The following is a 14,082-nucleotide window of genomic DNA, read 5'->3' on the forward strand; positions in this document are numbered from 1 at the left end:
TGCTGGCAAGTGGGGAAACAGTAGTGGCGGTAGCCAGGTTAGCTTGGTGAGAAGGAGTCTCTGTTGTCGAGCTCACGTATGATCCGTGTCGGTACCAATACGGTCCCTTTGTCTGAGAGCCCAGTAGGGTGGCAGAGGTGATTGATAGCCATCGTCAGAATAGCCGTCTTGCTTTTGAAAGCCTCCTCCCCAGAAGAGCCTTTTTCAACTATTCACATGAGACACGACATCACCACACACCGCACCCATTCTAAGAGGCCCATCCCAACACCTCCCCCCAACGAATTTGCTTGACACTGATCCTCTACTGTCGTCCCTTCTGAATTTCTGGCCAGTTAGCCAAACCATTAGCCATAGACCAGGGATCGAGATGGATGCATTCCCCTGGCCGTCTTTCCTTCCAGGAAAAGTAGATAACTTGAAGTTCTTTCCTCTGGGCGTTTTTCCTTCCTATTGTCCTTCAAAAGCCACCACGTCCACTGTGCCTGCCTTTACAGCTTGGTATAACAGATAATATCCAATTATTCATGGGAAGTTCAGACATAATGATACTTGGTGCCATTGAGTCACGCGTTCGGTCTCTACTAAAGCTCAGAAACAAGACAAGTATTGTTTCTCAAAAGGCAAATAGTTGTCTGGGAAGAAGACTTGGTTCTTCTCTTAAGCTCTCGGGCTTGCACTAGAATTATCCTATTGGTTGATGCTTTATGTGGCATCGCGGTCCACCACACCCAGGGTGAGCAAGGTTGGATCTCCTGGGCCGTTAGCTCTAAGAGACACCGACCTTCTTACACACAGCTGGCATTAGCTGGAGAGCCGATTCTTGCCCTGGGCCTCACTCAAAGCTGGTAGCCTTTTGGGTCACTTGGTTAATAAGTTGGAGAAACGCATCCCATCGGTAGCATATTTCCTCCTAAACAAAATGAAGCCCAATGAATATTATGCCTTGTTCTTAGTGTTGGGTACAACTACTTGCCTTTCACCTCAAAGGAGCTGTCGCATCATTTCCCAGATTACCGTATCCCCAGAAACTTCACCCAGGTGTCAGGATCTAGTACTCTCATGAGATTTCTCTCTCACTTTCTGGCATGCATGTGTCAGCAAAGCCTCTGTAACACTATCTACCTCCTGCTTTTTTAGATTCTAGAAGCATGATATTATTAGTGGAGCATATGATGTCTTGCAGGATGGCAAAACAAGCAAGATCCCTATAGACTAAATTATGTTCCAGAGCGAGAAAGTTGACACAGCCCTGAGGCAAATGATGAAGGTAGACTGCTGTCCCTGCCAAGTGAAAACAAACCACTTCTGGTTTTTCTCTGTTTATTAGGATAGGGAACATTTTCCCCCCACTACATGAACAGCTACAGTTCCAGAAACTATGTTTATTGGCTGATTAAAGATCTATGTTTGAACAGTAGTTACAGTTGGGGTCCTCTCCTAACTAAGCTTATGATAACTTGTCTTTATCCAAGACCCATTTTTAAATCTGTAAATTCGTTGTTAAGTTGGTGAGTTAAATGGGGGATACAATAGAATCAATACCCCTACATCTTCCACATATTTGAATTTTTTAATATTAATTTTTAATTCATATTAACTGATTTTGTTAATCCTCTCATAGACGTAGACTTGTTTTTTGGTTCATAATTTTGGAAGGCAGGAGAAGCTCTGGGACCTCCCTCATGGCCCTTCTTACTACAATTACCTTGCATCGAAGGTCGGAGAGTCAGTGTGGGGATTCTTCTTCTTGATAAATATGCGTATTCCAACTATATACTCAGGAACTGGGAAATTAACCATTATGTGCCAAGATAGAAGTGTGTAAGACATCAGCAGGCTGACTGGGACGGACTGGTTCTTTCTGGTTCCGAAAAACCATCGTGGAGTCCTGGGTCCCTCAGAGTAGGTGTCCAATTCTCCTCAAATGGTCTGATGATTTCCCTTTTCCCAGAACATAGTTATTCTGGGGAATGACCACAGGTCCCTCTGGGAAGTGGTGATTGCAAAGCATGTGGGGGACTTGAGGTTTGGATTTTGGCATGAAAGTAATCTCTTTAGGTGACATCATCACAGGGCCTCAAGCAAGACAAGAAGAGCCTCTTCAAACTGGGGAAGAAGAGGTACTTTCTGGCAAGAGGGCATTAATGGAGCTTAGTACCTTTCTCACTAAACTGTCCAGTGCAACCGGAAGAAGACAGGAATAAGGTATAAAACATAATGTACATGCCTTTCTTTCTTTTATTTTTTAATGTTTATTTACATTAAATAATGTAAATATTTACAGAGTGTGAGTGTGAGCGGGGTAGAGAGAGACACACACACACAAAAACTGAAGCAGGCTCCAGGCTCTGAGCTGTCAGCAGAGAGCCTGACATGGGGCTCGAACCCACGAATCGTGAGATCATGACCTGAGCTGAAGTTGGTGCTTAACCGACTAAGCCACCAGGCGCCCCATATAATGCACATGCTTTTGATATTATCACATTATCAAGGGGCCCTGAGTCTCTAAATAACTCAGACCTGGGAACTTCTCCGGTGGCTCAAGTTAAGCTCCAGTTGGCCAAGCTAAAAGTTTGGGGTTATAATGTCAAATAGGATCGTAGCTGCCAGCCTATTTGAATCCATAGACCCCACGATTGCTTGGCTACTCCAAAAATCTCTTTGGTCACACTACCCTGAGTGGTACCCCAGCCTTTCTGCTGACTGCTGTAACCCTGAAGCATCTTCTAGTAGCTGGTGCCAGCTCTGTATCCCTTCAACCCCCCTGACATTAGGGAGCCCATTTTAATGCAGTCTCTCCCACTAGCACATCCGATCTTACTCAGGTAAGAACGACAGTGGCACCTTCCAAAGTCTCTGATTCTTTCCTTACGAATGTAATTCTCAATACCTTGGCAAGGAGAGTATCTTCACCTCCTTTCAAGGTGCATAATTAGGGAATAAGTAAGCAGATCTTGTAGAATTAATCCAGTCCAACATTTATAGCTCTTTCCTCTACATCAGAGCTTCACAACCTTGGGTATACATTTTAATCAGCTGAGGAGCTCTGAAAAAATACTGATGGCTGGGCCGGATCCACGGGGATTCCGATTTAATTGGTCTGGGCGGCAACCATGGCCTCACTATTTTGAAAAGCACCTTGGGTGCTTCTAATGTGCAGCCAGGCTTAGGAGTGTTTGTCCGACATTATGCCATGGGATTTCTGGAACTCCGTCTTATGTTGGCTGTCAACGAATCCAGGATTAAGTCAACCGATCAATTACAAAGAGTGATTAGAACTGCAACCCATTGGGGCGCCTGGGTGGCGCAGTCGGTTAAGCGTCCAACTTCAGCCAGGTCACGATCTTGCGGTCCGTGAGTTCGAGTCCCGCGTCGGGCTCTGGGCTGATGGCTCAGAGCCTGGAGCCTGTTTCCGATTCTGTGTCTCCCTCTCTCTCTGCCCCTCCCCCGTTCATGCTCTGTCTCTCTCTGTCCCAAAAATAAATAAACGTTGAAAAAAAAAAAAAAAATTAAAAAAAAAAAAAAAAAAAAGAACTGCAACCCATTGCTCAAGATAGCCCGTCAAACACAAAATCTCTGGTCAGAGCCCTCCTATTGACAAATGCAGCCTATTCACACGATGGTCCTCCCTCCCTGGTCTTCCGAGTTAATTTCCACACACGCCTCCCTGCTTCTTTCTGGCATAAATTAGCAACTTCTTGCAATTCTTTTAATGTGGATGACTTTTCTTCCCAGGTTTGACTTTGTGATTGGCCTTCTGTGACTGTTGGGGTCTGATTCTCCTTATAGGTCTTAAGACAATCTTCGGGGGTGGCAGAGGGTGAAGGGGACTTGGAGAGATTTGGAGTTCCCCAACAGAGTCACTTCGGTGGGTGGGGCATTCCAGGGCCTCAAAAGTAGGGCAGGGAGAGCGTCTCCATACGAGGAAGGAAGAGAACACTGTTCTAATAAGGGCAGGGTAGTAGGGTTTGGTGCTCCTCTTGTCAAGCTGTCCAGTGTAGCGAGAAGCAGACGGGTTATCCCCACTGGCCCCGAATTCCTCACACTTTTCATTCCATTTAATGGCAGCACAGTCAGATCCCTGTGAACTTGGTCTTCAGTGTGTTCTTCAGGGCGACCCCAGGAAATGACTGAGGTCACCGTTTTTAAGACTGGTGGCTTGGACCACCAGGTCTCATTCCTGGCTGGCTCTCCAGTGCCATTCCTGGGTCAGATAGTCAAAGTCACTTTCCTCCCCAAGGTTCTGTAGCTGGCAACAACTTCTGGTCCCAATGTCTGGATAAGTCAGGTGTCTGATGGTGAAAAGCTGACCCTGACTAAGTCGAAAAGGTGTTTATTAAAAACACATTACTGTAGCTCCCAACAGTGTCAGGAAGGCTAGAGAATCACGCTCAAGGTTAAACTTCCAGAATCACAATGCAGAATTGACCTGCTAAGGACATCACCGCCTCTGGCATTCAAGGAATCCCCACCCACCACCGAGGCAACTTCTTGGTGTACCCGTGTACCCATGGGTCCCATGGTTACTGACCCTGAAAGCCAGATGCCCCCGCCACCATCCTGTGGATGGTTCTGGATGTAGCCTCCTTCTTTCTATGGCTCATTTCTGAAATCAAATCTCGTACAGGTGAGTCCAAGAGTTGGCATAGAGGTTGTGTGCCTGTGCCTCAGCAGCAAAGGAGGCTGGGGAACTGAGATTTCTGAGTTTTACCCTCTATGGGCAGAATTCAGAAGGCTGGAATATGAGATTTATCTGAAAGCATTGGCTTATGTGATTGTGGGTGCTGGCAAGTCTGAAATCCTTGGGGCGGTCTAGCAGGCTGGAAACTTCCAGGCAGGTGCTGGTACAGCAGTCTTGACGTAGAAGTTTTTCCTCCTCAGGGAAACTTCAGTTTTGCTTTTAAGGACTTTCCGTTGACTAGGTGAGGATCACTCATTCTATCAAAGATAATCTCCTTTACTTAAGGTCAACTGATTCTAGATGTTAAGCACGTCTGTAAACTACCTCCACAGTGATGCCTTGATAAGCGTTCGATTGAATAACTGAGTACCAGAGCCTAGCCAAGGTGACACGTAAAACTAACTGTCACCGCTGGTTATTTCCCCAAATGAGCGGTGGAGTTCAAAAGATACTGGGAAAAAATTAAAAGAAGTAAGATATAATAAAATCATGCCCCCCCCACCCCAAATGTGCCGGGTAGCCAAAAGACATAGCAAGTGTTTAAAACATACCCCACACTCAGCACTACAAGGGAGATGGTGATGATGAGGATTTACCACCACGATAAGTATTTGTTGGGCTCCTAGCATCTCACTGTCTCCTTTAATGCTTACAATAATTCTGTAAAGTGGTTACGATCATCTCCATGTTATCAATAAGGAGTCCGAGGCTCTGTAAGATCAGTTCACGGTCACAGTCAGACAGATAGAGGGAGAGAGGAGTGAGGTCCTCTCTGCTGGATTCCAGGGTCCATTGCTGTCCGCCCTACAAGCTGCCTCTCTGACTGTCATAGGAAGCCATGTGGGCAATTTAACCAATCCTCAGTATTTGTACTCAGGAGGGGGAAGAGGGAAATTGGCGAAAGCAGTGATTTTCCCACTTTAAAGCACATGAGAGTCCCCTGGAGTGGCTATGAAAACACAGATATCTGGACCCCCCCCCCAACAGAGATTGTGGTCTAGTGGGTCGGAAGTAAGACTTGAGATTCTGCATTTTTAACAAATTCCCAGATGCCGCTGATGCTGCTGGTCTGGGACCAAACTCCCGAGTAGCAGTGGGATAAAGAAATTCACACATAAGGCAAGCATCTCTCTCCTGTGAGAACTTTAACAGCAACATCTATAAATAGCAAACTGGTGTGGCGTCTCTCCTCTCTTGCCCAGAGCTGACAGTGAAATGATCAGAAGTCAATGGGGTACCAAGGAAGAGAAGAGGCAACAAAGGACAGCCTGCTAATCTCTTGTCAGAAAAGAGCGGGCTGTGAGAGAGAGAATACTGGATTTCAGTTTTGTGAGCCCTTCCATAAGCCTGCAAACACTCTGGGTTCTTGCTCTGACAGACCCCTGGGAAGAGTTGACGTGGCGCCATTTTTCCCATGGAGGAAATTCAAGGCTGAGGTTCAGATCTTGGAGCAGAAGAGAGGAAGGGCTCAGCACAGGTGGGGCCTGTGGCCATCTCACTTGTACCAAATTCTGCCCAAGTACATGCTGGCCACAGGCAAGGAGACCCCATTGCTCTCTCCCGGCAGCTTTCACTCGGTAGGGGATTTAAGACCTGGTCCCGAGAGGTACCAGAAGTGCATGAGAATTCAGAAAATGAGAAATGAGTTCCAGTTCCATCCCTTAAGTTCTGAAACATCTCTGAGTCTCAGTTTTGTCACCTGCGAAATGGGGTGATAATACTGCCTTACAGAGAAAGGTTTCAGTGAGTAGCTATAAGATTTTACATTGCTTTGCCGCCTCATTTCCTTTTTTTTTTTTTTTTAGTTTTTTTAATTGTTTATTTTTGAGAGAGAGAGAGAGAGACAGAGTGCGAGCAGGCAAGGGGCAGAGAGAGAGAGGGAGACACAGAAGCCAAAGCAAGTTCCAGGCTCTGAGCTGTCAACACAGAACCCGATGCGGGGCTAGAACTCAGGAACCGCGAGATCATGACCTGAGCTGAAGTCGAACACTTAACCTACTGAGCCACCCAGGCGCCCCTACCTCGTTTCCTTTTTTAAAAATTTTGTGTGACTGATACGAAAATTGAGTAGACGTTGTGGTCCTCCTTCCTCTGGGAAGAGGAAGAAGGATCACTTCCAGATCCCTTAAGGATTTGGAAAGTTGGGACTTGATCAAACACCTGGCTAAATACCAAACGAGGTAATGAAAAGGGTTTCCGGGTTCTCTGGAAAGCAAGGCTGGAGCAAAGATGAAATCATGGATGTTATTTGAGAAATGCCGAGGCTGGAGTGGTGAGAGCGAGGAGGAAGGGGGCAGTGGGAAAGAAAAGAGAGAAACAACATGGCGCAACTCATTATCACACCGGATACGACCTTGAGAGGCTAAGAAGGGACAGAGCAGGTAACCTAGTAGGTGCGTTTGTTCAGCACATGGGACTTCTCCAAAGAATTGCAGGGAAGAGCTACCATTTACAGTCACCCATGGAAGACAGGAAGAAGTGCAGGTTAGTCTATTTGGCTCTTTCAATTACTTGTTCCCTTGGTCAGAGTTCACCTCACAGGGACTTGTTCCCCCTGCCCCCCACCCCTGCCGTTCTGCAGTTCATCATCTGGCCCCATGGTGGCCACCCCGGGGACTCTGCAGTTCTAAGCCTGAAAGTGGAAGGTGACCCTGAATCAGTTAAGTGGCCGAGGGATGCAGGGCTCTCATGGGCCAGACTTGGGTCACATGGCCAACCCAGGATGAGTCCCACTTAAGCCAATGATTAATAAGTATACGGGATGAGATTCCGTAGGAAATGTGGAGTGAGGATTCCAGAAGGAGGGCAATGGGATCAGGGCAACCTAAACAACAGGTTCATGTTTCAGTGGAGCTCAGAGCCATCCCCGGTGCTCTGACAAGGGTGGGTCACAACACACTGTGGGGAACCCAGACGTGCTGCACACAGATCCCGACCTGGAGAGTTCCAGTTCTGTCATGTGACCCCTACCATGTTTTACCCTCCTTGGTGATATATCTACCAAGCTTCTTGGTGGTATATCTACCAAGCTATTCCCTCAGGATGCTTTCCATTCTCTATGTGCCCTGTTCCTGATCTTCTCATGTTAAACGTGAGGTCCAGGACTCCCCTGCTCCCAAAGTTCCTGATCGTCGATTCCTGTCCACTTCTCCAGTTTATCCCAGAACCTTAGTAATAACGTAAAACAAACACCCTAAACCTTAGAACCGGAGTTCCCATCAAGATCAGGTTTGGTGTTGGGATGCCTGGGTGACGCAGTTGGTTAAGTGTCTGACTCTGGATTTCGGCTCAGGTCATGATCTCATGGTTCGTGGGATCGAGTCCTGCGTTGGGCTTGCACTGACAGCCCGGGGCTGCTTGGGATTCTTTCTCTCCCTCTCTCTCTGCTCCTCCCTTGCTCACACTCTGTCTCTCTCAAAATAAGCAAACATTAAAAAAAGACTACAGGGGCGCCTGGGTGGCTCAGTTGGTTAAGCCTCTGACTTTGGCTCAGGTCATGATCTCACGGTTTGTGAGTTCGAGCCCCGCGTCGGGCTCTGTGCTGACAGCTCAGAGCTTGGAGCCTGCTTCGGATTCTGTGTCTCGCTCTCTCTCTGCCCCTCCCCTGCTCACAATCTGTCTCTCTCTGTCTCAAAAATAAACAAAACGCTAAAAAAAAATTAAAAAAAAAAAGACTACATTTGGTGTCTAACTGGACTCTTTGCTGAGATCATCTAGAGACTACAAAATAATAATAATGCACCTGCCAAACCAGTGGAAGACAAGGAGCTTAAACTCATTAACTTCTCAAAATAGTTTCAATGTGGTTAGACTTACTGTTGTTGGTCTGTGAGAACACTCAAGGACTCAGAGAGAAGTCTCTTTAGATCTGAAAATTACAGGTGTTGCAGTATAAATATGGCAGAAAGAACGCAAATCAGCATGTAGCACAATTGCATGCTTTTGCTCTAAATACATATAAGGCCTAAGCTGCCTACTAGATATTTTGCAACAAACTCTGAATAATCCACCCACCTCCCTCATTCAAGAACCTCAGATACGTGCCGCTGCAGCTCTTGAAACTCATGTTTCATTGTCCTGGGGAAGAATCCAGGCAGGTTTTCCTGAGCCACATAATTCAACTCAGCTCACTAAACATACAAGTTCCTATGATGTGAGAAGCCCTGTGTTTGGCGCTCTAGGAGACAAAAAGAAGTGAGTTCCTGCTGTCTCTGCTCTCTGCATGTACACTCTAGCTCATCCATTGTCGCCAGCATTCTCTGGAGCTTAAGATGGGTTTTAGAAGCAGACACACTTGAGTGAAGATCCTTGAGCAGGTTAATCGTTACGCACTGGTTTCTTGGTTTGTGCAACGGGATAGAAATATCCCATTGAGTTTTGAGATTATTGTGAAAATGGAATATATGGAAGTTATTTAGTAGCACATGGGGCGTTCTTGTTAGTCGTTGTGATTGTTACTGCCATAATCACCATCCCAGTCTCTGTGTAGTTCAAAGAACAATGAGGGGATAGGACTGGGGTTTATGAGGGTTTTTTTTTTTTTTTTTGCGGAGGAGGTGGGAAACTGGTGCAGAAGTCTATCAGAGAGCTGCTGGGTTCACAGCATCTAATAAGCATTAGAGCAAAAAATCCTTCTGAAGGTGTGGTGAGGAATCCATGAACTTCAATGATTGCCTCCAGTAGATATCCACTGTTTGCATCCTGTCTGCAAAGGCAGCAGGTTGTACAGGATAGATTATGGATTTGAAGATTAAAAAATGAAACAAACAAAAGAGACGCCTTGCATGGATCCATGACTAAAGCTGGCATATTGAACTTGATCAACTGAACTCTGAGTGCATGAGGTCCTAAAGAAACTAATGCGTAAGAGGTACATTTCTCTCTCCTCTTTTTTTCCTCTAAACCCTTCTTCACTTCACCCCCAAAGGCTTTCTTTCAAGCATCCAGAGCCCCACCATACCCCTCAAACAGTTCGCTCCTCTCACTGAGCTCTAGAACGCCAACAGTAGTAGATCAGAATGCAGCCAGGTCCACGGAAGGTAGGGAAACGGGGGCGAGGATGACGTGCTTGTTTCACAAGTGTGTGGTTAGGACTGTATTCGGGGTGGTGTGGGCTGGTGTGTCAGTTACTTCCAGGCATGGCTCTTCTCCCTTGGTGCTGCCCCTGCATGCCAACGGGGAAAGGGTCCCTCCATCTCTGGTGTAAATGTGGGCACCTAGGGTTTGGCTGGGAGCTCACTGATGTTCTCTGGCCCCTTTGCTGAGGATGATGGTGGGGACCCTGATTCCATTCAACTTCCTACCCATGATAGCCACAGCTGATCCTCCCCCTGGGTTATCCAAGGAGCAAGCAATGTCACCAAGGCGAGCGTTGACCTTGTTTCCCCCAGAGGCAAGTCCCATCTCAATATGAGGAAAGTCTGTTCCCACCACAAGCATGATGACCGTACCCTGGCACAATTGTGACAAGGAGAATGTGACGTTTTCCGTCCCTACGAGAGTTGCCAATGTGGCTGCCAATGGCCTCTCTCTCTCTCAGCCACCTGCGTGGGTGGTATTAGCTTGGGTCAGAGTCTCCTCGATTGCAGTTCGCGGTGACCCAGTGGCTGATGCATAGGCCGTGCACAACATGCATGCTTGCTCCCTTCAACCCTCCTCTTATTTAGGAGGACATTGGCATTGATCCCATCCCACAACTATTTTTCCCATAAGCTTTTCCTCCCTCCCCTCTTCTTCTATTTCTGGCCTCATCTTTGTAGTTAGAGCTCTTCTTTGTGATATTTGTACATCCCGTATAATTATGAAGTGGATGGGCTCTTTGGTGATAGATTCTTGAGAAATTCCTACCAGAGAAGAACAAGAAATTTCAAGTCTCCTCTCATCTTGACAAAGAGCTGTGGTTCTGTTTACATCAGTAGAGTTGCAATCAGAAAGTACTAAACAGCCCAGATTAATGCTCCAAAGAGCTTCTGTGTGGGTGGGAAAGGCAATTAAAAGCTAGGCATGTTCAAGTTTTTTAGAGGATGTCTAGGTGATAAAAATGCTGTCAACACATCCAAGGAGGATTCTGCCAGCTTTTGTCGGAACAAAATTCTCATGTCCACAAAGGAGACTCTCATCTTTTCATCAAGCCTTGTGTCAAACCGGAGAGGAGCATCAGTGGGGGTGGGGACATGGGGGCGAGAGCAGAGACAGCAGGTGGCTTTGTGTGTAGAGGACAGCCAGAGAGATGCTCAGGAGAATCAGGATTATGCTGCAGAGCTTTTGAAGACCAATCTCTGAATTTCTAGACGGAAAAAGAGATGAGTTGCTTTAGGATGTCTCTAAAGGCCTCCTTCAAAAAGTTTGAAGGATCCTCCAGCACTGTCTGGGTCTGCAGCTTGGAACTGCTCGTTACCATTGCCCTCAATTTTTGTTGATCCTCTTTTAGGTACCAGGAATGTTGCCACGGGCTTCATGCATACCATCTCACGGTTCCCAAGAGTAAGCATCATTATCCCTAAGTTTTAGGTAAAAAGACTGGGTCTCACATAAGCGAAGAAGCATAACAAAAGTTATTCAGTTTCCAGAGGCAGGATTTAAATCTTAGGACTGAATACTACCTCTGAAGCCCACTGTGTTCCCACCCTACCACCTGTGGGTGTCTATTCTCTGAGAAAGCACTTTAGATTCAAAGATACAAGTAGATGAAAAGTAAAAGAATGGAAAGGGCTATAGCGTGCAAGTGGCAACCATAAGAGAGCTGGAGTGGTCGTACAAGTATCAGACTCAAACACACATGTTACTAGGGTTAAATATGGATATTTTACAATGATCCAAGGGTCAATCCATCAGGAAGACATAACAATTATCATTATATATGCACCTAACAACAGAGCCCTAAAATACTTGAAGCAAGAACCAACTAAATTGAAGGGAGAAATACAACATTCGACAGTAATGCTTACAAATTTCAATACTCCACTTTCTTTCTTTTCTTTTCTTTCTTTCTTTTTCAGGTAGGCCCCACACCCAACATGGGGCTCAAATCCATGATTCTGAGATCGAGAGTCGCGTGTTCTACCAACTGAGCCAGCCAGGCGCTGCTCGATGCTCCACTTTCAATAATGGATGCAACAACTAGGCAGAAGACCAGCAAGGATAAAAAGACTTGAACGGCATCAGAAACCACCAGATCTAACAGGCATCTCCAGAATGCTCCACTCAGGATGTACGTTGTTCTCAAGCACAAATGGAACATCCCCCAGGATAGACCACATGCTGATTTACAAAGCAAGTCTTGATCAATTTAATTTTTTTGATGTTTGTTTATTTTTGAGAGAGAGAGAGAGACAGACAGACAAAGGGTGAGCAGGGGAGGGGCAGACAGAGGAGGAGACCCAGAATCCGAAGCAGGCTCCAGGCTCTGAGCTGTCAGCACAGAGACCGATGCGGGGCTCAAACTCATGAACCATGAGATCATGACCTGAGCTGAAGTCAGATAGATGCTTAACCAACTGAGCCACCCAGGTGCCCCAAGTCTTGATCAATTTAAAAGCATGAAACCAGGGGCGCCTGGGTGGCTCAGTCGGTTGAGCGTCCGACTTCGGCTCAGGTCACGATCTTGCGGTCCGTGAGTTCGAGCCCCACGTCGGGCTCTGGGCTGATGGCTCAGAGCCTGGAGCCTGCTTCCGATTCTGTGTCTCCCTCTCTCTCTGCCCCTCCCCCGTTCATGCTCTGTCTCTCTCTGTCTCAAAAATAAATAAAAATGTTAAAAAAAAAATTAAAAGCATGAAACCATACAAAGTACATTCTCCAGCCACAATGCAATCAAATTCAAAGTCAGTAAGAATGAAATCAACAGAAAGCAAGTTGAGAAGTTCCCAAACACAGGGAAATTAAACTTCCACATCGGTTTCCGAAGTAACCAATGGGGGAAAAAGAAGAACTCACAGGGGAAATGAGAAAATACTTTGAGTTGAATGAAAACAAAAACATGACATCCCCAGACTGATGAGATAAGCTAAAACAGTGCTCGCAGGCATATTTACAGCTATAAATGCCCACATTAAAAAGAAGAAGAAGAAGAAGAAGAAGAAGAAATCACAAATCAATAGCTTAACCTTCAATCTTAGGAAATTAGAAAAACTAAAGCAACCTGTATCAGAAGCAAGCCAAAGGGAGAAACCAAGGATTAGAACACAAATCAATACAATGGAAGGTAGAAAAACAAAACTCGCGTTTTATAAGTAATGAAGTATTTTAATGTTTATCAATTTTAGTTTTAGAAAGACAGTATGAGCCAGGGAGAGGGGCAGAGCATGAGAGAGAGAATCTCAAGCAGGCTCCACGCTCAGTGTGGAGCCCGATGCGGGGCTCGATCCCACGACCCTGGGACCATGACCTGAGCCGAAATCAAGAGTCGGATGCTGTAAACCGACTGAGCCACCCAGGCGCCCTGTGATAAAACATTTTGAAAGAAAACACTTCATATGCCAGTACTTTTAACAACTTCTCTCCTGCTTTTTGAACAAGGGGCCTCACATTTTCACTTGTACTGAGACCTGCCCATGAAACAGGAATTGTTCTCAAATGCAAGTCATACCTTGAGCTTCGGCTACTTAAGACCCTTTACTCTTCCCTGCTTCTTCAGTGCCGTAGTGTAGCTTTTTTAAGGCTCCTCGCCATCCTTGCTGATCCTGTTTCCTGCCGTTCCTTGTATGTCCGAAACATAGATCTCCTGGTCATTGCCTGGACACCCCATGCTGCTTTTCCTGCCTCCGTGCCTTTGCACATACTGCCCTCTCTGGGTGGTATGTCTTTTCCTCCTGTTCTGCTTTCTGCCCCAACTTTAGCGTTTGTAAACCTCCCCCGCCCCCAGCTTTCACCTCCTCCCTGAAGCTCTTGTCTGAAGCCCTAGTTAATCTAAGGTTCTTTTGTATTATTTCTGTACCTTGTTCGCACTCCCCATTGCATGGATCATGCTTTAACTGTCTGTCTATAGGTCTCCCTGATTGACCGCAGGCTCTTGTAGGGCAAGGACCTTTTCTTACTTGCTGCTGCACTCCGTGAATCAGAGATCAGGACTGAACTACAAGGAGAGCCCAGCGCTGCTCCACCTGAACAAGGGAAAGCATAAAAAGGAAGGGAGGTATGTTACAGCCATGAGCAGGGGGCTGGCTTTCAGTAGTAAATCTGACACTAACAACTGACCTTTGGCAATTCATTTACTATCCCTGAACCTCAGCTTCCTAATTTTTAAACTCAGGATGACAATACCGATCTCCAAAGCGATGTTGTTGTGATAACAAACACAGTGCAACAAATACAGCAACTCATGGATGCCCCGGCTGTGACTATTTATTATCACCAGCTCTTTTTTGGTGTATAAGTTTATTTATTTCGAGAGAGACAGAGAC

The sequence above is a fragment of the Leopardus geoffroyi genome, chromosome A2, assembly GCF_018350155.1.
Source record: "Leopardus geoffroyi isolate Oge1 chromosome A2, O.geoffroyi_Oge1_pat1.0, whole genome shotgun sequence".
NCBI classification, from domain to species: domain Eukaryota; kingdom Metazoa; phylum Chordata; class Mammalia; order Carnivora; family Felidae; genus Leopardus; species Leopardus geoffroyi.